We start from the raw sequence: 26966 nt of genomic DNA, 5'->3' as shown, positions 1-26966 counted from the left end.
GCCGGCCATGACCACGTGGAGAGAGGGGGAAGAGAAGGGGAGAGGGGAGAGGATAACCTGCAGGTGCTCAGGGTTGAGGAGCAAGAGAGAGAGGAGGGGCCAAGCAGCCCCTTTTATAGTGGGCAGGGTTACCTGCCTGTTGCCAGGTAACTGTGGGGCAGAGCATACCTGGCTGTTGCCAGGTGACTCTGGAGGTGGAGTTTAACAGATTGCACAAACACTGTTGTTCTAGGCATTCCTGTTAGGGGAAAAGGCATTAATGGTAGATTTAGAAGTAGTGGAGGAAAGGCCTGTTTTGCCATGTGGTGGTTTGGGTTACCACCTGGATGTTCTAGCAGAGAGGCCAAGGAATTCCCCCTGTTGTTTTTCTTAGAGAAAAGAAAGGCTAACTTTGAAGAAAAGTTTAAAGCGAAAAACATAGAAGTTTGGTAACAGAGTCAGAAGGAGTGAAAGGCTGTGTTTGACTGAGCTACGGCAGAGAGACACCTAGAGGTTGAGAAAGAAATTGTAAGTTAGACAAAGGCGAAGGGGCGCAGATGGAGTCTCAGACTCTCTGCTAACAGGCAAACCAGCTGGGTGATGGCTGGCCGCAAATGACTTAGAAGGGGACTAGTGGGGAAGGGACAAACAGAGAGCCAGCTCTGTTTTACAGGCAAGTCAGCTGGGGTATAACCAGCCGGCCGCAAATGGCGGGGAGTGGAGGAATTTTAGCGCGAAAAGTTAACCCCTGGGGGAGGGGCAAACCTCTTGGCAGGCAGAGCGCGGGAGATTTCTTGGGGGGAGGGGTAAAGAATGGCGACTAAGGGGTCTCCGCCATTTTGTAGCGAACACGTGGAGAAGAGGGAGAGAGATCTAGTCTTTTGAGTCAGGCAGGAGCTAGTGGTAGCTAAGATTTAGAGAAAACGTTGGCCCGAAACACGTGGAGAGAGAAAGAGGGAGAAAGGATATAGAGAGCCATCTAGTCTTAGGGACTAGGCTGGAGTTACTCACGGTTCCATGGAGAGGGTCTTGGCGGACGCCAGCAGGGGATACTCTTGGAGCTGGCTTTGTCCGGATCCTCTACCACCTGTAGGGAACGATGTAGGCCCATGCGTGGGCACGCGTGGGCGTGAATCTCTGTTGTGTTGTGTGTCCGTGTGTCTGCTGTGACACGGGATCTTGGCTGAGTTTATTCCCTGCGACACCAGGCGAGCGCGGCGGGGCCCCGCCCAGCATGGGGAATTTTCACTCAGGTTTCACGGGGATGCAGAGCTCTTGGGGCACGTGGGCTCACGTCGGACAACCCACTGCCGAGAAAATGAAAGGGGTTGGGGATCCCCTGTGCTCTGGGGCAGCCAGGGACCGGTAGGTCTCAAGCCCTTGGCTCGGAGGGCTGAGACGGGGGGGGGGGCATGTGGGCTCACGTCGGACAGCCCACAGCCGAGAAGAGGGATAGGGGAAGAAGAAAGAGGCCCTAGCAGCGCCCGTGGGAGAGACTGTACTTGCTTAGCAGACTCGGCGGCCTGGCCAGCTTGTTTGGAGATGTGGGTCCTCGTGGCTGGAACGCAGAGATCTTCTAAGTGAGAGATTAAGCAGCTGTAGCTTTAGTCAGCATGGGAGAAGCGCAGAATCTTCACTGAGTCGATTTCTCACAGCACTGGACAAGGCGGCGGGAAGCTCGGCTGCGTTCTGTAGCAGACTGGGGTGGCCCAGTCCTTGAAGTCCATGGGTGTCTGTGCTCCACGTTGGATGCGCCAAATGTGGGGAAAATTTAAAAAAGGCCGCCACAGCGGCGCAAGCCCGCCGCTGTGGCGGGTCCCCACACCTTGGCATACTCTTTCTTCCCTCTCGAGGAGCTGATGATCTCACAGTCATATCCAGTATATGATCCCTGAGTGGAGCAGGATCTGTCTCTCCTCTCCCTGCGGGGGATTCAAACCCTTGCTTGTAACAGATAAGAGTCCCTGCTTGCTTGCGACAGATTGAGGTAGTTGGCAGGATTTGACTCATGAGAAAGTTCCTCAGTAAGAGAGTGGAGAGACAAGCCAATAAGGGATTTGAAGAGTTAATGAAAAGTAAAGGACTCAGCAGTCTCCAGTGGTATATTAGAAAAAAGGAAATTAAGCTTCTGTATTGGCTGGCAGATCTTTTATATTAAATATGCAAGCGCTTGCTAACAAATTTAAAAGGCTCAAAATACACCCCGTTACTGGCCAAGAGCCGCAAACGGAGGAAGAAACGAAATGGAAGGATGCAGCACAGGCAGTAAAGGGCAGAATTGGCATGAAACCTGTTGATATAATGCATCCGTTAACAGATCCTAATTCAGTTCAAATGGCAGTGGAACAGGCCAAAAAGGACCAGGTACAAGCAGTCATTATGAAAACCATACAAGACATAGATAAAGACAGATTGATGGGCAAAAGGCTAGCCAGGAATGTTGCCAAATCCAGAGGAGGACTGATCACCCTCCAAGGACAGGCAGTTTCCCTCCCGATAACGACTATACATAAAAAGACTCCCAAACTGGATCTCAAAACCCCTCAGAAAGGAGGAGGAAGTGGTCAGTTCCCACCACCCCCAAATTTAGACAGGATGGAAATAGAGGAGTCAAGACCCTTTACACAGACCGAGCTTTCAGATTTAAGAAAGCAATGTGCCCAGAATGGCACAAAGGATGCCTCATATATAGTCAGATTATGGGAACAAGGAGTCGAAGCAGTCTTGTTACATGAAAGAGAAATGAGACGGATTAGGAATATCATTGAGAACCCAGCAATATTTGAAGCTCTAGAACAAGTACTAGAGGCAGGTAAAGAAGAAACAAAACCTCTCCTAGATTGGGTCACAGCCGCATGGAGATATGCCTTCCCCACCCTAGACCTAGCACAGTTTGAAGCAGCAGGCAAATGGGCAACCTACCAAGATGCAATTTCACTGGCCAGAAAATTAGGCATCTTATATTTTATCTATAATGAGGTAGACACCCCACAAACAGCACCCAGGCTACCTGGGTTTGCCAAAATAATACTGAAAGGAGCACCACCCCACCTTAGAGTAACCCAAGCAGGACCAATACATTCAGTAAAAACCATAGCAGCCCTTATTGAATTTTTTAAGGGATTCCGAGAAGTGGAATCAGACAAGATAATAAGCCTACCTGTCCAGAGGAAACAAGTACCCATAAGGCGCCACTTCCAAGGCCATACGCCCATTTGGGAACTTAAGATCCCAACCCCCAGTATGCAGACCAATACAAAGAACACCCTGGAACAGAATAATTGGAAAATCTAAATTACCTCCCAAACCATATATAGAACCAAGGAAGCCTTTTTTAGGCCTAGCAGGCCGAGGCCATTACAAAACCGCCCTTGCCCCAACAGACTGAACAACCCTTGCCCAATAGGACAAAGGCCTATTGCCTCCAAACCTCGACCCATCCAGGGATGGAGAAACAGATGGAGACAATAAGACCTTTTATCAATCTCCCAGTACAGGGCCCTAGAGGACCCATTCCAGCCAGATGGCTATTAGATACAGATAGCGAAGTATCCATATGGACCTTTACACCTCCCAACAAACAAAGAAACAAAAAGATATAAATACAAGGAATTGAAGGAGAAATACTAGCCGATACAGGCTCTATAATCTTACTATTATATGATAAGAAGATACCAGTTATTGTAGTCTATACTCCTGCACCCTCGAATGTTTTAGGAATTCTAGAAATTAGGAAGATTTTCCCTGACTTTTTATAACTTAAAAGAATTAAAAAATATATCTGCAATCTTGCTGAAGTTAAAGTAGAACCTGTAGAATTACCCCCTATCCCTCCTTCATTTACTGCTCAATACCCTATTAAAGGAGGTATACCAGAAATAACACAAACAGTCAAAGACCTCCTAAAAGAACAAATAATAGCCCCTACCCAAAGCTTCAATTATAACTCCCCAGTTTGGCCAGTACAGAAACCAAATGGAAAATTGAGATTCACTGTGGATTATAGGAGAATTAATGAATTAACACCTAAAATGCCTGGACAGCTACCAGATGTGGAGGATATCAATTTAAAAATTAGACAAAAATCCCCACAATGGTTGGCATCATTGGACTTATCAGATATGTTCTTTGGTGTACCACTACACCCCAATTCTCAGGAATATACCACCTTCACTTGGCAAGGAAAGCAATACAAATTCCTTAGACTACCACAGGGATACTTAAATAGCCCAATTATAGCCCACTCTACTCTAGTGACTACCCTCAAGGACTTCCAACCTATAGGAAACACTGAATATGACTCCTATATAGACGATGTCATAATACATGGTGACAATAAAACAGAGGTTGAACAGACACTTACCAGCCTCATAACTCACTTAAGATCACATGGCTGGACAATCAACCCTGATAAGGTACAACCAGTAGGTACTAAAGTTAAATTCCTTGGAGTAGAGTGGTCAGTCACAGGCCCCATTATACCACAATCAGTTATAGATAAGATACAGGCACTAGAAACTCCCAGAACTAAAACTCAGGCACAACATGTAATAGGGATGTTTGGCTATTCGCCCCAGCACATCCCATACCTGCAATTAATTTTACAGCCAATGTATAAGATCATTAAGAAATCAGAAACATTTGAATGGGGTAAGGAGCAGGAAGAAGCATTCAAAATAGCAATACAGTATATTCAGGAATACCAACAACTTACTTACATCAAGCAACATGGTGGAATATACTTAGAAATATTATACTTAAAAAGCTGGAACGTGTTCTGAGAGCATAATGGAATCCATAACCCTGTTGGATTCTACTGTAAGCACTTCCATGGAGTGAAAATAGATACTCGTTGTTTGAACGAACAATTTGGACTACTTATGAGGCATTAAGAACCATTCATAGCCTCATAAAACAAAACAAGTTAATTATCAGAACAGAATTGTCAATAAAGGATTGGATTACAGCACCTGGAGAATCCTGGGCAGGACTCCTCATGGAGCCCAAGGTACTCCAATGGAAGTGGTATCTGGCACAGTTGACAGAGCAGTTGCAGATAACTTAAACCACTAAAATGACAGAAACCTCTATGAATGCTCTTAGGACACAAGTACAGGTTCTGGACATCATATCCAAGACAGAAATAGAGCAGATTCCACGGCCCATAGGCACGTGGCTCGCAGGGAACTATGAACTCTCCCTGAAGAATGCATGGTTTACAGATGGTTCATCCACTACTTAAAATAATATAACTAAATGGAAAGCTGCAGCTTACAGACCCAGTGACAATAAGGTCATAACTCAAGAAGGAACATCTAAATCAGCTCAACACGCAGAAGTCATAGCAGCACTACTAGCAATTAGTCAATCCCACGAGGAACAGGCACACTCTATAATACTTCTTTCAGATTCATGGTGTGTTTGCAATGGCATAGCTATTTGGTCAGGAAAATGGAAACACAGAAATTGGCAAATAGGTGGTAAACCTTTATGGTCCAAGGAAGCCTGGCAAGAAATATGGGAATTAGGACAGAAAATTAAAATTCAAGTTAAACATGTGGATGCCCATAAACCTAGCAACACCAAAGAGGCAGGATTCAATAATAAGGCAGACAAATTGGCATCTTTAGCAATAAAATTAAAGGCCCAGTATAAGACAACTCCATTGGGACCCACCAAATTAAAAATATCAAGGGGATGGAAAATTGAACAACCAGTTAAAGAAACCCCTCCTACTAAGGATGAAATCCTACATTTACACACACACACATGGGACACATAGGAACACATGCCCTTAAATCATGGTTTGACCAAAGAAATATTAGAATACCATGGAAACATATACAAAATGCCATACGCTCATGCACAAACTGTTCCTCTACAGGATTAAGATTCAGACATAATTATCATGGACAGATAGGACATAGATTAATCTTTAATCATACAGTACAGATAGACTGGATTGGCCCATTGACTAGCTATAACAACATGTATGCATGTACGATAGTAGATGTCACCACAGGATTAGGCCTAGCAGCTGCACATCGTAGACCAGACCACAGTGGAACTATTCTTACACTATGGAAATGGATTACAGCATATAATACACCACAGATAATACAATCAGATCAAGGAACACACTTTACTTCTAAAATAGTACAACAATTCGCTAAGAACTTTGATATAATGTGGGATTTTCATCAACCATATACCCCCACAGCGGCAGGAGTGATAGAAAGATTCAATGGATTATTAAAACATACATTATTATCCGGGCAGTGGTGGCGCACGCCTTTAATACCAGCACTTGGGAGGCAGAGGCAGGTGGATTTCTGAGTTCGAGAGGTCGAGGCTAGCCTGCTCTACAGAGTGAGTTCCAGGACAGCCAGGGCTACACAGAGAAACCCTGTCTCAAAAAAAAAAAAACCCATAAATTATTGATAGATAAACACCCAAACTTACAAATGGCTATCGATAAAGCAGTATATGAACTAAACCTTAGGCCTAGACGTCATAGAGCCTCCCCCTATCAGGAAGCCTTACATTTAGAACCAGAGAGCATTATGCCAAAGAAGATAATAGGACACTTATGAAGCCATACTCTACAACTTACAGGAATCCTAAAGATAAATCCTTGCACCTTGCAGAAATTCTAGCACAAGGAGAAGGAAACAACACGTGGATCACTCAAGACCATGGGGACCTAAGGTTGGTCAGATTGGAAGATGTGGCATAATGCAATGTACCCCCATACGCTACGCGCCTTATTGCGCATTCCTAGTTATGCTTGGCATTTATGTTATAATCCCAACAATAGACACCGCTACCAACGACTCAATGTGCAGCAAAATGCATGGATTGTAATACAACAAAACAGGAAAACATGCCATGGGAATGGTGGCAAATGTAACCTTTTGCTGGGTACATTATGTACAATATTTGCTGCAACACTCATCCTAATAACAGCTCTATATTTAATACAAGACTCAGTAATAAATAGTCATCGAAGAAACACAGATCAATATAATATCAGCTTTGCTTACTCCAATTATATCTGGAGAAAGCCAGTAAACACTAGCTAGATTCAGCACCTATGGCCCCAATATTGGACCTCGGGACCATGGTTAAAAGTTATGAATCAATTTGAAAGCTTTTGGCAAAAATATGGATATTGTAGAGCACAATACTGGGATGAGGGATGCGAGCAATACAAATTAGCATATATGTGGACGTACGCAGATCATGCCATACAAATAGACCCCAAGAAGCCCACACAGCCATTAGATGTAGAAGAAAACCCATGTAAATGGAACAAACTAGAAATACACACAAATAGAACAGACTACCAAGCACATGTAATAGCCCATTGGAGATGCTTTAATAATTTTAAAATCTTTATAAACAGAACTACAGCAGGATACTATGTAGAAGAATTAGAAATAGATGATTATCCAGTATTCACATGTGGTGAAGCAATGAACACCACATACTTACAACTCATACTAGCACCTATGATAGCACAAATGAATGAAGACTATAACCTCATTTATAATAAAACAACACAGGGGATGGACTACTATTCAGGCAATTTAGACTATTTGGGAGATGGCAAACTAAGCCAATTATGGAATGATACAGATTATTGGGAACCACAACTAATCAAATATGGTATCCCACCCATTCCACGCCCATATGGGATGGAATGTCCGGAGGACGTCTGGACAATGCTTAATGCCACTATACTAAATAATAAAACAGCAAACTTCCTCTGTGTAGCAGAATTTCCAAACCTACCATGGTACAGAAATTTATCGGTCAGAAATTGGCAAGGTGAATATATAGCCGGAACACCTAGAGTTAAAACTAACAGTGTTTGATTGGGATAAATTACTTAGCCCATTACTACACACCTTTAATGAACATTGGAGATATCCATTGGTCCTAACAGATATACCACCATGGATCATGAGTAGATTTGTATATACAAAAAACAAAAGATGGTGTTACATACCAACACACATTTGTGTAATAGGAATCTTGTGGAAACAACCCACATACTTATGTGGTACTGAGGACCAATTCAAGAACGCAACTTCAGGCTGGCAGAATTTTAGCTATAGCATCACTATTGGGTACCCAGACAATTATAACCCTACTATGCATAAAACAGGAAAACCAGTATACATCCACACAGAACCATGGATCATAGTTAACACCACAGGTAATCACATTCCTATCATATACAATAACACCATCTTTAGCCTAGGAAGAGTTAATTTGACATATACCTATAGGAAGGAACAAAGATATCGGGATCAAATGGAATGGACCAAGTATGTCAATCAATCCTGGGCACTACATATTCCTTATGTAGTAACACCTAAAGGAGAATATATCTACCACGTCAGGAACTCCACACTGAGAACAGACCGTACTAACTGGGATAACACCCAAGCAAAGCAAGGCACTAGGCAAAGTACTGACAAAATTAAATCCATTTTCTTTGTAAATTCTACAAACATACCCTATCCTAAACGAGGACAAGTCTTGAACTATACCAAATATGGCCCTAATGTGACTATATGCCTTATACACAGCCAGGGCAACATAGCCCCTATACCTCTAAATTTAGAAGGAAAATTTACAAATCAGACCATGTTTGTAGAACCTTGCATTAAGCAATTAGAAATGGTCAAAGGGTCTCGTAATCTGAATTTTACTTACACCGGATACCAGAATAAAAACGTATGGTGGAACGGATGGAGACAAGTAAACTTAACCAACCCAATGATAGACTATTACATCCCAACCATAGTCAGACAGGACATAGCAAAAACTGGCTCCTATTCAGATTTTTGGCCAGTAACTAACCCACATAATGATGATGAGCTTATTGCTATGCTTATTTCTTTGATAATTAACAACTTATTATGTGTGTTAATTGTGTATATTGTTAGAGGCATTGCTTAGGAAATATGGCAATACCTTGTTGTAGCAATAGTCTTAGCATTTGTGTTTGTGAATGCTTGCTGTGCATTATCATTAAAGAAGTAACTGAATTCCACAAACCCTCTGTCCCTTGGCATACTCTTTCTTCCCTTTCGAGGAGCTGATGATCTCACAGTCAAATCCAGTATATGATCCCTGAGTGGAGCAGGACCTGTTGCTCCTCTCCCTGCGAGGGATTCAAACCCCTTGCTCCTAATAGATAAGAGACCCTGCTCCCAACAGGCATTTTTTTAGTTTTCCTTTGTTTTGGGTATTTGTTTTGAGCATCAGATTTCAGAAGGATTGCTTAATTTTGTGCATTTTTAGCCCACGGGGCTAGACTCACAATGTGAGAGTAGGCAGGGACACTTGTTTGTATCTGAAGGGTTCACAACCCAGGTGCTGTGTCCTACTTCATCCAGTTCTGGTCCAGACTGGCAGCAAGCTTGTGGGGAAGCTGTGCAGTAAACTATTGGATCCTACTCAGAGAAAGTATATCCAAGCTCAATGAGACCAGGGTACCTGTTCTTACAGGGATCATGGAAAAGGTTTAGAACATAAAAAGTTCTTTTTTTCTCCTTCTGAATAGTATCTTAAGATGTAATTGGAGGAATAATGATGATGATGATGATGATGATGATGATGATGTAATAATGTTTAAATGTCTTGTACAGCACATGACAATGCTCTATCAACAAGTGTATGCTTCAACTACTGATGGCTCTTAAGCATCTAGACGGAGGCCTGCCCAGAGAGGTGATTAGAACTTGGCTCATAGGAATTCTCCAGGGTTCTGTTTAGGCTCTCTCCTTACACCCTGATATACCCTCTGGGATGGCTGTCCTTTGAGGGCTGGTTGTCAGTGAAGGGTAAGAACCTGCTTGGAAGGTCAACATAAGAAAGGTATGGTCAACTCTACTGGAGGCCACCTGAGGTGGGGCCAGAGCAAAGAACTCTGTCTCACACTGGGCTACCAAAAATAAGCAGACCGTGCCTTACCCTTCCTCTCTGAGACAACTGAGAATCTGCCAGCATTGCTGGAGACCCCTGGTGCTGGATTAGACAATGGAGCAAGCCAATAAAAAAGAGAGAGCCCAATATCTGGCTACCTGAGAGCCAATGAGATGCTGGGAAGAGTGTATGAAGGTTTGCCCAGTTCCTGCAATAGATGAGTCTGCTTTTGCCACTTGCCTGACTCCCAGAGTCTATGTCCTTGATTCTGTGCCTTCTTACCTCCGCCCCCAAGAGTCTTGGTCAGGTTCACAAGCAACAACTACATAACTCAAATGTGCAGTTTTAAAACTCTGTTGTGGAATAGCCTTTTAACTCAAGAAGTTGGGAAATTTAATTAGGAGAAAATCATAGTCATTATCTTGGGGAACAACAGACTGGCATCAAGGTGACCTGAGTCAAGATAGCTTGTCTTAGAAACATTTTTGGAAAAGGCTGAAGATGCAACTGTACCCAGATCAGGAGACACTCCCCGCCCCCCAAAGTCACCACCAGGGACCACAACTCTGATGCAAACACAGGAGAGCATAGGATAGTCTGCATATGTTACAAAGCTTCTCTCAAATATGTTCAGGAAGTGTCCTGTTGATACGAAATGTCTTCTGGGGGAAATCACCATCCCTGACCTCAAGCTATACTATAGAGCAATGGTGATAAAAACTGCATGATATTGATACAGAAACATGTAGCAGGATATCTTCCCACTACTTTGTATAAAGCTCAGCAATTGGGCTGTATGAGAGGTAGGCAGAGTGAGGAGTCTGGAGGAGAGGAAGAGGAGAGAGGTAGGAGCCATGGAGAACCAAGCACGGGTCCAGGAGGGTCCTGGGTAATGATTTTTATCATAAGGTTACATATTGGGAAACAACTCTAATTGTGTGGGCAAATTGTTAATTGAGAATTTCTAAGTATATCAAGCCTTTGGATTATAATTAAGCATTAGAGCCTCATTTCTACCAGGTACTGTGTGGATGGCGGGATGGTCTGGGCTCAGCCAAGCATTATTGAGACAGCGTGGTAGATCGACAGAGCCATCTCCCATGCTGGTGTCTCATGGGTGCCAAGGCTGGTGCTTCTGGCCAGCCTGAGCTGCGGCAGTGTCGAGAACTTGCTTGTGGCCTCAGGCCTTGACTAGTTGGGAACATGGTGACCGCATAACAACCAGCCAGATTGGGTGCTGCCATTTTAAATTTTAACTGTAACAGAAACAGGCAAGTATATCAGTGGAATAGACCCAGAAATGAACCCACACAGCTATGGTCATTTGATCTTTGACAAAGAAGCTAAAACCACCCAGTGCAAAAAGACAAGATTTTCAACAAATGGTGCTGGTCCAACTGGCGGTCTGTCTGCGTGTAGAAGAATGCAAATTGATCCATATCTATCTCCTTGCACAAAGCTCAAGTCCAAGTGGACCAAGGACTTCCACATAAAACCAGATATGCTGCATCCAATAGAAGAGACAGTGGGCACAGGGAAATTTTCCTGAACAGAGCACCAATGGCTTGTGCTTTAAGATCAACAGTTGACAAAGGACACCTTGTAAAATTGAAAAGCTTCTGTAAAGCAAGGGACACTGTCAATAGGACAAAATGGCAACCCACAAATTGGAAAGTGACCTCTACCAACCCTATACCTGATAGAGGGCTAATATCAAAAATAGACAAAGAACTCAAGAAGGTAGACTCCAGAGAGCCAAATAACTCGATTAAAAAGTGCAGTACAAAGCTAAATAGAGAATTCTCAACCGAGGAATCTCAAATGGCTGAGAAATACTTAAAGAAATGTTCAACATCCTTAGTCATCAGGGAAACGCAAATCAAAACAATCCTGAGATTCTACCTCACACTAGTCAGAATGGCTATGATAAAAAACTCAGGTGACAGCAGATGTTGGCAGGGATGTGGAGAAAGAGGAACACTCCTCCATTGGGACTGCAAGCTAGTAAAACCACTTGGGAAATCAGTCTGGCAATTCCTGAGAAAATTGGAAATAATTATACCTGAAGATCCAGCTATACTGCTCCTGGACATTTACCCAAAAGATCCTCCAGCATATAACAAGGACACAGGCTCCACTGTGTTCATTGCAGCCTTATTTAAAATAGCCAGAACCTGGAAACAGCTCCACCTGGGAATACATCATATCTGCAGGCACTAGACCTAACACTGTTGTTGTGGTCAAGAGGTGCTTGCAGAGAAGAACCAAGTTTGACAGAGAGAGAGAGAGAGAATTCTTTGTTTAGCTCTATACCCCATTGTTTGAGCACGTGTATTTGTTGTCTATTTCATGGCTTTGGCTGCATAAGTGGCAGAGGATGGCCTTGTTCTATACCATTGGGAGGAGCAGCCCTTGGGCCTGAGCCAGTTTACTTCCTCAGTGTAGGGAAATGCCAGGGAGGGAAGGCAGGAATGGTTGAGTGGGTGTGGGAGCACCCTCATAGAGGCAGTGGGAAGAGGGGTAGGATAAGGGATATCCAGAGGGGAGACCTGGAAAGGGCATAACATTTGAAATGTAAATAAAGAAAATATGCAATAAAAGTGAAAAAAAAACAATAAAAAAAGAAAACAAAACTCCACTCAACATACAAGTAGCCCTGCCATCTGAATGGTGTCTATGGTTCAGATCTCTGTGCTTTAATGCCAGAGCCCCAGGTCTGGGCTTGTGTTTCTGAGCTCTCACCTCCATGCAGAGATGGAATCCATTTTAACTTGCCTCAATCATCACAACACGTTTTGAACCTCAGAAGTCTCCTGAGAATCCTGGGCCTCATAATCATGAGAAGAGTTGAGTTCCTACTATACTCTCTAAAGAGACTTGGGTACTTCCAGAGTCTCCTTTTCCCAGCATATGCAGATATGCATGGTTGTACATAGAGAATTATTAGAACAATCAGGAAACCATCTATAAACAAATGGCTAAACAGTACAGTATGTATTGTAGTTCTAATTCTAGCTTTCTTTCTTTTTCCTTTTTGACAAAAATCTAGACAGTTTTCCAAAGGACTTTCTCTTTTTTACCTCACCCTTCAAGCAGTAAATAATACTGTGCCTTAACCTAACATTTGAATTCATCATTTTATTTGCCTGAGGCATCCAGCTGCTCTTCCTTTTTTTCAAGTCTGATGATGTGTCTCCCCAGGTCCTCTATGAGTTAGTGTTATTCACCTTACTGCATTTGCATTTCAGGGTTTATTTTGTTGTTAGTGGTGGTGTTTCTAACCACTTATTGAACTGAATTTTCATATCCTATGTTGTCCTCACTACCTTCAGGCATCTGCTATTATTTTCTTGCCCAGGAATCAGTTTGTTTCTGTCCTCTTTGTGTTGATTTACAAGATTTAAAACCTTTGATCTCTTTGTTCATGACTCTGGATTTTCAATTCTGTATCTTGGGTATCATGTAAATTGCCCATATTATGAGATACATATATGGTTTGGTATATGAGCTGGGGCATTTTATATTATTTTTTCTTTGTTTTGGATCTTTGTTCTGAGCATCTGATTTCAGAGGGATTGCTTAATTTTGTGCATTTTTAGCTCAGGGGCTAGACTGACAATGTGAGAAGTTAGGCAGGGACACTTGTCTCTCAAGGGTTCAGAATCCAGGTGCAGTGTGCTACTACATCAAGTTCTGGTCTAGACTAGCAGCAAACTTGTGGGGAAACTGTGCAGTAGGTCCTGACATCCTAACAGCTGCAGTTTCCTGGAAGGCTGCCTGCATCAGAGTTGTGGGCGTGGTTCCTGATAGGGAGAGTGGGCACAACTCTGGGATCTAGAGTTTAAGAAGAAAAAAAAAATCAAAGAAGAAATTAATCACAAGCAAGTAAACAAGTAAGCAAAAATCCAAACCAACAAAACTAGCTGTGAAGAATTGGGAAGCTACTTCATTAAAAGTTCCCGAAGTAAGTGGGCTTAGAAGAATTCCGTAACAGGAAGCTGCTGAATACTGGGCGGGACCAGAAGTAGTTGCTTTGAGCAACCAGGCTGAACTTACCGGAAATAGTGCCATTCCAGCGTTCCAGTATCTCTGCACCCTCGTGGTCAGAAAGTCCTGGTGGGAGACTAGTGCCTGGTATTAGAGGAACCTGAAAACTTCCCTAAGCTGCATTTGCTTTGCTGGCCTCCTAGGACATTCAGCAGTTCATCCTGTCACCTGCCAGGTGAGAGAAGCTGCGGGGCTGGGAAGTGGGCAGGCGCAGAACAGGGGTACTTTTTCTGCCGCCACTCTCACAATTCTGTTGCGAATATTTACCATTGTCAGGAAGTTTGAGACCGCGTGATTGGGTTTATAGTGATGGTTTAATTCAATTAATGGTTGCCAGGATATTTTTCTAAAATCACCTCATAGATCGTTCGCTGTATTCGTAGTTTATACACCAGGGTTCTCTTTGCTAAATCCTGAATAAAGCTCCTCAAATTCAAATTCATTCATGCTTTCTTAACTCCCCTGTTCCTTCATTTGCCATTTCATTTCCCTTTCTCCAGGAGACTGAGTAGGCATTCCGAGAGAGCTTTGTAGATATTTGTCTTATCAGGGACCAGTGCAGATTTGATTAAATTAGAAAATAATTCGTTATAAAGCACCATGGTATGGCTGTAAAAATTAACATTTACTAAGTAAATTTAATTTTACACTTTTTTTTAACCATTAATTTCACACTGAGGTTTGTGCAAACTTTGATGTAAATACAGCATTTAGAAATGTGTCTTCATAGGTTTAGTTGTTACTGTTACACCTTAGGTTTGAATTAAAAATGAAGACTGGATTGCAGCAAGGTATGGCTTAGAAGAAGATATATTGTAGGTTCTGTTAACCCTAAGTGTCGCCAGAAAAAAAACATTTCGACAATGTGGACAAGCTTTATTAAATATTACATCCTTACTAAGAGAGACTTTGGTCACATGCTACAGGGTTTTGTATAGGCCATTGTAATTTCCTATGAGGCTTTATTATTTTCCTAAGACATGTTACCTGCAGAATTGCAAAAGGATACCTGTTTCTTGGGCTGGTGGTGAGGTTAATTTTTAGCATTTCAGGTTCAGGGAAAAAGAAGAGTTATTTGGTTGGGTCCAGACTGAAACAGGCCATGAGTTGGGGGGATGCTGGGGTATGGAGGGTGAGATGGGAGGATTTAGGAGCTTGTCAAGAGAGGCTCAGGAGCCAAGAAAGCACCTAGGCCACAGCATCTGCATTGATATGTTAATAGGCACCACAGTTAGCAATTCCTCCTTTGTTTCTTTGAATTCTTCCAAGTTTCAGCCCAGCATGCTGTGAGAGGATAACAGGTCAACATATTTTAATAAGTAGAAAATTTATTATAGATTAAGACAGAATTAGTACCGTCTGAATAATTTTTTGTTGCTGTTGTTGTTTTTAAGACAGAGTTTCACTGTGGAGTATTGGTTGTCTTGGAACTAACTCTGTAGACCAGGCTGGCCTTGAACTCAGAAATCTTCCTACCTCTGCCTCCCAAGTGCTGGGATTAAAGGCATATGCCACCACTGCCTGGCTGGAATAATTATGATTGCTCACTTACATGAGAAAAGCATCTCCTTGGTTCATGAAAAGCACTGTGCACATTCATGGTTTGTTGTGTTCTGCACTGTGGACTTCTTGCAGGAGTCGGAATGCTTAGACCCTGCACTCAGGGCTTTTTTGAGAAACCTTTAGTTCGAGAAGTTAATAGTCTGTATTCTGGAGTCACAATAGTTTTCTTGCAGTCTTCCTCACCCCTCCTCAGTGTTGCTGGGGAAAAGACTCTTTATGTGTGTTAACTGTGTGACTGACTCTCACATCTCATAGGGTAAACTGAAATCCTCAGACAAAAAGAGACATTTTCATGATATCTTCTCTTTCCTTCATGTTCATCCTTTTGTCAGGTGTTGGCATCCTTCATTTGTATTCCTTGAACAGTTCCAGGTTCTTTCTGAATGATATTTTCCCATTTTCAGGTCTCCATGTACTCATCCAAATCTGCATAATTGTAAAACAACACTGAGAGCCCTGGATGGTAAAGGCCAAGGAGACTCTAAGAAAGTATCCAGGTGTGTTAGAAGGATTGAACAAGGGGTAGTGTGGGGGCACATCTGTTAGTAGAATGAGAAAGTGAAGTTGATTTTGCCAGATTCTATTTCATTAATGATCCCTGAAAATTTCACTGAGTATAATTTTAGGTGTGATGATATGGATTTCCCATGTAGGCAGTGCAGTCAGCAGTCAGTTGATGTCAATATTTGATTAGTTTTGAGGCTCTGAAATAGCTGTTGCTCATTGAAAACAGTTTATTTTACCCATACTGAAAGCAGCGTCAGACTATTGGTGTGACAATGGTCATATAAATATGAAGCAAAAATTCATAGTGGATTCTCTGTTAGGGCCTGTGAGCTTCCTTCTTGGATTTTGGCCAGATTCTCAATTTAATAGATATAGATACAGTTAGATATAGGTAGATTTCTCCTCCCCCCCCCCCAGTGGAGCTAGCCTCACCTAGAACCACATTACCTTCTGTTGCCCACAGATAGTCTTGCTACTATGATACCAGTGGCATTCCATGCCTGGCAGATTGAGATTGTAGCTCACAAGACGGTTATCTGTGTATGGCTTTTGGTAACTGTCCCCTGCCCCAGTTTGCATAGCAGTTTTTGACACTGTGAATGGTTCCACCAGAGAGCCCATCCAGGATATTTGTTGACAGAGTGAATGGTCTGATCTGAATTGTTCTTCTCCAGCAGATGCACTTGCTTTCTGAAGCACATATTTTGTCCCCTCTAAATGATATTCAGTCCATGAATGGTGTTCTCACTGATGCAGTGTGTTGACTTAATTCTGAATACAGTAGATTAATTAATGTTGCCCTTTCCTGTACTGATTGCTGTAGTTTTGAGTCTCTGCGTTTGTATTCTGAGGTATGTTTCTTCTCTTCTTATGTTCTAGAGTGTGTTTATACTCAGCAGTGTTAGATTTTCCACAGAGCTGTAAAAGTAACTTTTATTCTCCTATTATAATTGTTGTCTGAGAGGCTTACTGCCTCTGTTTATTCACCTTGGCCTAGTCCTGGAATCCTCTAGCCTCTGTACTATCTTATATAGGCCTAGAATGTTTTCAGCCTCTGAAATTTCCTGTTGAATAGGTCCTCCTTTCTTGTTCCTTCTCAAGTCTTAACTGGCTGGTTCAACCCAGCTGTTCAGGCTCAATCTCCTCTCCCAGGTGACTTATTTATTCTGGTTCTTCTCTAAGACACTGAATTGCTCTGCTTGGCCTTAAATAAACTGTAGCAATCTATTTCAAATCTTCTGGCTCCTTGTCTTTCTCGTGCTCATTCTGTCTTTACCTGTGCCTAGCATGTTTTCTCTTCAATCTGACTCTATAAAACTCCCCCAGTAAAACTATTTTCTTGCCTTGCTCTGTTGCTCTAGTCTCTCAACCCTACTGTACTGCTGCCCATGCACTCTGCTGTAGTCCTTTACTAGTCTCTTCTTCCTGTACTGTCTTTCTGTCCCTTAAGTAGCTCCCCTTTCCTCTCTCATCTCAGGAGAATTGTGCATATTCTGTTCTGTCGGATCTTTCTCTGACATTTCACGTTTTCAACCATTCAATTAAGCATCATTTTCAAACATGGATGTCTCCTTGTACATACTAACTGTACTTTTGTTGTTTGGGATTGGAGTGAGTATAAGGGCTTGCTTGTATTCCAGCCAGAGGGTTTAAAGTTCTGTGCCTTGGGCTCAGCCACACCCTAAGTTGGAGCAGGTTCAAATATCCCTATATAATAGGCTGTCAGTTTAGTTCTGCAGAATTTCTTCTTCCTGATCTGAAAACCGAGAATCACAAATAATATTCTTCCTAATGTATATAGTTGTTTTATCTATTCTGACTTCTACCAAGGGTTCTGCTGTGAACTTCTTGAAGCTTGGTCAATGAAATTCTGTTCTTGCTGGGCAGTGGTGTTGCACGCATTAATCCCAGCACTTGGGAGGCAGAGGCAGGCAGATCTCTGAGTTCGAGGCCAGCCTAGTCTACAGAATGAGTTTCTGGACAGCCAAGGCTACAAAGAGAAACCTTCTCTCGAAAAACCAAAAAAAGAAAAAAAAAAAAAAAGAAAAATGGTGCAGAGAGTTGATACTTTTGTCATCAACCCATATGCAGTCAGATTTGTCCCTCAGGGAACCCAGAAGGATGGTTTAAATTTTTATTTATATTCCCTTACAGTGCTTAGCCTGCAAGCCTATGCAAGAATTTAAATTGCCAGTTAGAAGGGGTTCTGCGTGGCCCCTCTCTGCTTGGTCTACGGGCAGAAGTCCCCTCATTTAGGTTGAGTGAAGATAGGTTTTGGGAATACCCTGGATAGAGTAACAATCTAATCTTGAGTCTGGTGGTCCTCCATAGCTAACTTATGATAATGTATCTGAATAGGTTTTGCTATCAAATCATCTATCTGTTGCATCACAAATTTGTAAGCCTATTTAAGGCCTGGGGACCAAAAGAAATAAGCAGAAGTAACCCAATTAATGGTCCCAAAATTGTAGGAAATAGTGTTGACAACCATGGAAGAGGTTGAAAACCAATTCTTGGACCAGCTCTCATATTTTCCTCTCTCTTTCTGTCTTTTCTCAAGGCCATCTCTGACCTTTTTCATGCTCTCTTTAACCACCCCTGTCTTGTCTATGTAAGAACAACATTCTTCTTTAAGGGCTGTACACAGTCTAGAGCTGTACACAGTCTTTTCTATTGTAAAAGAGTAAATCAAGTTCAATAAAGTCCTTTGCATTTTTGGAGACCACTTCAGACAGCCAAACGAGGGATTTCTCCAGATAGTGATGTCAGTCTCTAGCTGTTTGATGTCCATGTCAATGTCCCATCGAAGGTCTGAGTAGTGTAAGTCCCGAGTCCAGCATCAGGATTAGAACTTCCAACAGCAAACACCAGGGGTGAATAATTTTTATCTGGAAAGGAAAAAGAAAGTAAATCTCAGGGAGCTTTCTCTTCCCTGGATGTTAATTTGTATTCATCTTAATTATAATTGGACCTGGCCTTGTGGGGGGTATCTATTTATTTTATTAAACTTTTTGGCAGCCATTTAGCTGTTCCTTCTTTGGTATCAAACAGGCATATCAATCCTCATATGAGAACTGGGTCCGGGCCATTTCATTTAAAGGTAAGAGAGTCCTTCCACATAACTGTGGCATAGTTTTTAGTGGTCTCAGCATGTCAAAGGTAGTCAGCAGGAGGTTTGCCATGAGCTTTCAGGTTTAGAAAATCGAGAATGAACAAGGCATGATGGAGAGTATTCCTTGGAGACTCCTTCTGGGGGTGTAACTCTCTTTTGTTTTAAAAGCCAATTTTTCTTTCTTTCTTTCGTTTTTTTAGAATTCTTAGTAAAAGCAGGGCAAAATTCCAGCGGCTGCTCCTCTCAGATTTAGAGAGTCATGAAGACATTATTTTATTATTCCACAATATCTGTTCTATAATACCTTGTCTTTGAGAATTACAACGAATTCCAGTAACATGGGTAATACCAAATTGTCAACAAAGCACCTCAAATTTCTGCAGCTGTCAGTTTTGTTATATTTTAATATGATATGGAACACCAAGCATAAAAAGATAATGTAGGAAATAACTAATTGTACTTTTTTTTTTGTTTTTCCTGTTAAAGTAATTGTAACTAGAAATTTTCAAAGGGTGTTAAATCACACATACATATTTTAATTTTCTAAAATTAAAAATGAATAACATCTACTTACTGTAATTGACTAGATAAAAGTCCTCAAGTATTACCACCATTATGAAAAAAATTGAGGACAGTAAAAACAAATTTTGTGGCTGGGCAGTGGTGGCGTATGCCTTTAATCCCAGCACTTGGGAGGCAGAGGCAGGCGGATTTCTTAGTTCGAGGCCAGCCTGGTCTACAGAGTGAGTTCCAGGACAGCCAGGACTACACAGAGAAACCCTGTCTCGAAAAACAAACAAACAAACAAACAAAAAAAAAAACAAAAAAACAAAAAAACAAATTTTGTAATTTGACTTATAGACTCTCTAAAAATATCAAATTGTTGTCTCAAGCTATTGTTATTAAACTTAGATCTATAAAGATATACTGTCTTGTGGTGATGTTAGACAAATAGATGACTTTTTAAATCTTAATGATCTTATAAAAATTTTTAAATTATATCTGTGATTATTAAACTCTTTTATAACGAGACTGTTATTAGGCCTTTTTCTGATAATCAAAACTGTAATAAGAATTTTGTCAGTCTCTCAAATAACATCAGTCAATTGTTTTAAGATAATAACCAGACTTTTACTCAGAGCACATTTCAAAAGGTTATAAAACAATTTGTCAAAGATCAATAAAAAGGGAACTAACAATTTACTGTCGGTGTTGGGACAGAAAATAAAATATTGTGTGGGCTTATCTACAAAAATCTTTACTGATAACCCAGTTATAGTTCTAAACGCTCAGTGAACCCCTGGAGTCACACAGGTAATGGATATTTAGCCACATAGTTAGTTTTAGTAAATATGTACATAGCATTTTTTATTATAAAATTTACTTCAATTTAATTTTTGGAATAAACTTGTAACGAACTTTGTTATGTGTGATTACATATTTTAAAAAATATATGAATACTGAGGACAAAAGGATAAGACAGCAAATGTAATGGGGAAATAAAACAGAACTCTTTGTCTTTTCCCACTTTTAGAATATAAAAGAGAGCATTTCTTCTTTTCTCAAATAAAATGGAAGTTTTCTTTGTACTTTTTCTTTAGATAGGTTTCATAGGAAACTTTTTTACACTTAATAATAAACTCTTTAATAGCTTATTTAAGTGGCCTCAGACCTGTAGGCATAAGTCAGAGCCCAGCAGATTTTTGCCAAGACAAAACAATAGCTGTTTACTTAATTTTTGGCTGTTTTTAGAATGAGGTGGTAAGTGCCAAAAAACTGCAGTTTTTGGCCTCAAGGATCACAAAAGGCAGATCAGCTACAGTGGCACAGCAATCCAGATAAACAAGCCTTTATTATACAGCAGCTCCAATGTAAAGAATAAAATTGTTTGGCCAATTGTTTTTGTAGGGTCTGTAATCTATCTGAAATACAAATTTGTTATGGCATTTTCCTTGGGTCTGGGCAATCTAGTATGAGCTCTTAAATGTCTTATAAAATAAGGAAAAACACATGTTTCTTAAATTAAGCTGTATTTGTAAAATTTGAAAATTAGGCATATCTAAGAAAGGAACAATTTTAAGCAATTATAAACCATGAGCTATATCCAGGCTATTAGTATCCCAATTAAAAGTCTAATTTTTGCATTTTAAATAGTGGCTATAGCACGTAGTTTAATTATTTGTACTGAAGTGGGGGAACTCAAGAGAGTAAGCATGTAATCTAATTATATATATTGTCTTTTCATTAAGTGAGCTGTCTATTAATACAGTAAAGACATCTTTTATGGGCTATGTATATAAATTCATAAGAAATAGAAGAGCATGTATAGAGAAAAGCTGTAACAAATTGATCATGTATTAGGTCAAATATAAGGTTTTGGGTTTTTGTGTGTGTGTGTGTGTGTGTGTGTGTGTGTGTGTGTGTGTGGTTTTTCGAGACAGGGTTTCTCTGTTTAGTCCTGGCTGTCCTGGAACTCACTCTGTATACCAGGCTGGCCTCGAACTCAGAAATCAGCCTGCCTCTGCCTCCCAAGTGCTGGGATTAAAGGCGTGTGCCACCACCGCCCAGCATCAGTATTTTTTCATAAGCAATTATATTATTGTTTAGAATAAAGAATATTTCATTAAGTTCTTCCTTAAAATACCTTTGTGATCTTAACCTATAATTTTATATTAACACAACAACAGCTTCAAAACAGGATGTTAAAACTTCTTTTGGAAATAAAGAAATATAAATCTATATTAATAATCTCTTTTTATCAAATGACTGTTATAAAACAGCCAACAACTAATTAATCTATATATCTATGAATAATATTTTCTTTTGCTTTTTTAAAAATTACTCTTTTGTCAATTAATTTCTGATGGAAATTAGGATTTGTATTTGTCTTAAGAATATTAAACAGAAGCTTAAATTCTTTTGTGGAGAGTTTAAAATAAGATCTTAGCCAATTAGCATCTCCTAGAAACTTCTGAAAGTAATTTAATTTTTATTTATTTATTATATGTAAGTACACTGTAGCTGTCTTCAGACACCCCACAAGAGGGTATCAGGTATCATTACAGATGGTTGTCAGCCACCGTGTGGTTACTGGAACTTGAACTCATGACCTCTGGAAGAGCAGTCAGTGCTCTTAACCACTGAGCCATCTCACCAGCCCCTCTGAAAGTAATTTAAAATAAGTAAACTATCTTTTCTTATTTGAATTTTTTGTGTCACAATTTATTTAGGAATATAGTTGAGGTCTCAGATATTGAAAAGTTACTGTCTTTAGATGTCTTCTTCTTCTTTTTTTTTTTTTTTTTTGGAGCAACAAGCACTCTATAAAATTTTAAAGCTTGTTGTATGATAGCAAAGGCTTGTATCAAGACTCTTGTCAAGGGATCAACCAATAAGCCAGTTATGTAACAAAAGGAAGGTGTTCTTGTTTGATCCCAGATAAAACTCTTACTGAGATCGCTCTTTTATATATCTGGCTTTTGAATGACTCTAACTCTGCATTACCAGGTGTTTTTCTGTTTGTTTGTTTGTTTGTTTGTTTGTTGTTTTTTGAGACAGGGTTCTTCTGTGTAGTCCTGGCTGTTCTGCAACTCACTCTGTAGACCAGGCTGGCCTCGAACTCAGAGATCTGCCTGCCTCTGCCTCCCAAGTGTTGGGATTAAAGCCGTGCACCACCACTGCCCGGCCTGAATTACCAGTTTTAATTGAGTTTTTTGTTACCAAAATTATAAATTTGTAATCATACCCAATAACATATAACCAAGACATATAAAGCATACTTTTTTCTTACCCTTTTAGCTATAATTTAAGAGAAAAGCACCCTTTCACTTATCAAACTGGGAAAAACCACTATCCACTCCCTTACTACAGAAGCCAAAAAACTGTTGGACCCCTTCCAAGAGCCACTTATGAAAACAGTTAACTCTTCCCAAGGTTCTTTCTGCCAGTGCCCCTCTTCAGCCACAGAACAGGGTAGACTATCAGCCTCTATTGTGTAAATTAAGACTTATTTCTAAAGCAAGTTTCAAACTAAATCAAGCAAGCAATTTCAACCAGTTTTTCTTTTGTTAACATGCCAGAGAGCGGGCTACTTCTTTTGCTTTTTCTCTCTCTCATTTTCAAGGTTTAACTTCTTATCTCCTCCTTAGGAGGTCTAACATTTTTATCAACAGTCCCTTCTTGGGACACAACACTAATGAAAGCAAAGACTTTTTAAAGATCCTTTTTTCTTAAATCTAGTTCCTCACATTCTGAAGATAGGCTCCTTGAGCTGTGTTACAAAGGGTGATTGTTTAGAGAAGGTTTGTCCCATGTCTTTTCTAACCCCTAATTCCTTGCACCCAGGGTGACTTCCTCCTTTAGTCTGTCATGAAATTTCTGTCCCGGGGAGCCTTTTACCTCAACACTGATGCCACTCCCAAGGATTGTCCCACAGTTAAGTGGACTTTGGTATCCATCTAACTGGGAGTGCTCTCAAGCAACTCGGGAAGGAGAGGGGGGAACGTCTCACTTGGTTGCTCCTTTGGGGAGTCACTCTAAAACGTGCTCCGAGATTGTGGGTGCCTCCATGAACTCTGGACAGCCACCCTCAATGCTCCTGAAATCCTAGTAGGCTTACCTACTTTGGGGGAGTTGGCAGTCCCTCTTCTGTGAGCTCCTCGAGCCCCTGAACGCTGGGGGGGCAACATGTCTCATCTTCAATCCCCATGTTGGGCACCAAAATTTCCTCTCCAGCAGGGCATTAAACAGAGGTATGGGGAGGTCACCTGAAAGGGTGGGGGCAGGCAAAGATGCAAAGAATGGTGATCTGCCTATAGTCTGATCAAATAGCAATTTTTACTTTTTCACACAGGGGTTATGTACACAAAAAGGCAGGATGTGGGGAAGGGGATGATGCAGGAGCGTAGGTGTTAACAGGGAGTACAGATATCTTCCAGAACAGAGTATCAGCTGGGTGAAGGTTCAGGGGACAGATCACTATGACTCCACCTATGATTCACTTGTCCTTATCTACTTTGGTGCTATCTACCAAGGCTACGTATGACAGCTCAGGTATCCACCAAAGATGCTTGTTTACAATAGCTTCTAGTCATCTGTTTCAGTGTTTTTCCATAGAGTCCCAAGACTTTGTGTTAGCAGGCATATATGTTAGGCCTATAGCTGACCCCAGGCCATCAGTGTATAAGCAGGGCTGCCCTTGACACTTCTTCCCCAGAGGAAGTTATTGCCACTCACAATAAACATTGACAGAAACAGCATAGTGTGACTACGTCCATGACTGCCTCTCCTCAAGCTCACTTGGCCAAGGTAGACTCCTTGGATGATAATGTGGAATAGCCTTTTGAAGGTGTCTTAATGCCTGGTGCTAACCTCATGTCCTTTCCCCAGTATCCATGGCATGCACTTTGTGCCAGGGACACTACTGCCCTTCCTATCTCACACTTAACAAGCTTCCTTCACATTTGCAGCCTTTTGTGGTTGGGCTCTGACAATCCCCAGCCTAGCAGCTGCCTCCATAGACCCACAGGGCCAGACCTCAGGCTTAAAATGGGATGATCCCCTATTCTATGAAATGCTGCCCACACAGGGCCTCCTTTCCCTGAGTTCAAATATGACCATAGCCTGACCCTGGTAGTGGCCTTGTTTTATCTAAACTTCCTCAGCTTTGATAATCAGGGATTAAGCCCTACTTATAGACATTGGACTTTCCTACCCAGGAATACCCCTTTTCCCTTGGTACAGTGTAGAGGTCCCCTAACATCATAATGGCAGTCACCTGCCCCTTTCTAACACAGGAGCAAGTATATGCTGTCTTTTTCCACAGGAATTCATACCAGGATGAATGCCAGTATGTGCCATCCAACGAATCAGGGAAATGGATAAAAGGGATGAAGCCCACTCCCCTCAGACCTTTTGACTGAGAAGGTGGCACTTGTTAGATATCTGACTCTCCTTGCCTGTGAGCCCTGTATTCATGCCATTCACATTACACCCTATCAAGTAAACATATTTCCCAGGCTGGCCTGTTACACTCAGTGAACCTGATCCAACAAATTTTCAAACTATTCAGTTCTGCTTGGAGAATGTAAATCCAAGATCAATGAGTCCAAGTATGTACCCATCCTTGCTTTTGACAAAGTGTTCATGGAAAAGGTTTGGAACAACATAAAAAGATTTTTTGACTCCTGTTGATAAAAATGAAAAATACTGGAGAATTGTAAGGGCTGGTGGACTCCTCTATATGCTGAGCCTCCAACTGCTCCTGGACTAGCTGTTCTGATGCCTGTAGTTTTTCTTTTGTCATAGATCATAGATGAATCCAAATGGGTTGGTCAGTCCACCACCTTAGTGGTAAGGCTGTTGGTGTCTTATCATCAGTGGCTCCTTGAGGTAGAGCTAAATTGTCAGCATCTGCTGTATCTTGTTTATGGACAGCCTAGACAGTCTGTAAATGCCTTTGATAACATTCCTTAAAGAGCCGGGTGGTGGTGGTGCACGCCTTTAATCCCAGCACTTGGGAGGCAGAGACAGGGAGATTTCTGAGTGTGAGGCCAGCCTGGTCTACAGAGTGAGTTCCAGGACAGCCTGGGCTACAAGAGAAACACTGTCTCCAAAAACCAAAAAAAAAAAAAAAAAAATTCCTTAATTATTAAAGTTTTTTATCAGGAGCCTGACCAGTTTCATGTCCAGACTTTGTAACTGAGAGGATATTAATTTGCGTTTTCTACTTCTGTAACCGATACTTTCCCCATAAATCAATTGCTGCATCAGCCATGTACGGCCTTAACTTTCCTACCTGACCTTCAGGTTCTCCACATTTAATACATTTCGTTCTTTGCTTTATTTGAGATAAAATCAATCCCAACTCCTTGAAATTGGATGTCTACTTCTTGAAATGGAGAACTTTCAGGGTAAGATTTTGGAGAGATAATGGTGACATTTGTTCCAGTGTTAACCATTGCTTCAATCGCAATATTGTTTACAGGCATTCTTAGTGTTGACCTTTAATCTTCTATAGAAGTTTTCCAAATTAGTCAGTTTTGGCCCCTTTTAGGTTTTTGCATTGTCTATAGAATTTGCCTTAGCCTTGTTATCTTGTCTCACAATATCTGTTTTTAGAGCAGTGATGATTAGTTTTCCCGAGGAAGAGAACTCTCTCTGCCTGGCTTTGGGACTTGTAGTATTACCCCCTGGAAGTTTGTCAGTAAGGTATTTGAGGCTGCCAATCGACTCAATGCCAAAGTTTCCTCATCATATACAGCCTGCACCTCTATTTCAGCAGAGAAACCTTCACCAAGCAGCTGATATTTGGGAGTCTCTCTACCCCCGGATCTATTTTCTTGTGCTACTTTGCCTCTTCTCTCTATCATGAGAAACATTGTAAATGTGATGCAGGTTCTAGTGTTGCATTTGTCATATCCTTCTAGTATTGGGAGATTATACTATTTTTAATAGCCCAAGCAGTCAGGGTTTGTTGTACAAATGACATGTGCATTTTAAAATTAGCAATATTTTCCTTAAATTTTGTCAGTTGTAATGCATCCATGGGTTCCCATTCAAATGTCTGATAACCTAAATATTTTGTTTAATTGGAAATTAAAATTTTCCCCTTAAGGTCTGTTTCCATGCTTCATAGCTCTCCTTTTGTCACTACTCTTATTCTTGAGGTCCTGTATTCTCTGTTCAAGGTTCTGCCTCCACATTTTAAATTTTTCTTTATATTGTAATTTTGATATTCTGCTGTCCATTTTATTTTGATTCATTAATTTTAAAAGTTTATTCTTCAAGTCTTGCTCCCAATCCTCATTATTTTCTCTGT

The 26966-nt window shown here is 41.1% G+C and overlaps 1 pseudogene; it reads left to right on the top strand.

Moving 5' to 3' along the window:
* The first annotated feature begins 6568 nt into the window (after positions 1–6568).
* LOC114636118 overlaps positions 6569–26966 on the top strand; it is a 35156-nt pseudogene continuing 14758 nt past the window's right edge.

The sequence above is a fragment of the Grammomys surdaster genome, unplaced genomic scaffold, assembly GCF_004785775.1.
Source record: "Grammomys surdaster isolate TR1022 unplaced genomic scaffold, NIH_TR_1.0 122222, whole genome shotgun sequence".
In the NCBI taxonomy this organism is placed as follows: Eukaryota; Metazoa; Chordata; class Mammalia; order Rodentia; family Muridae; genus Grammomys; species Grammomys surdaster.
Note: the sequence above shows the minus strand (reverse complement) of the source record. Positions and strands in the feature narration are given on the sequence as shown.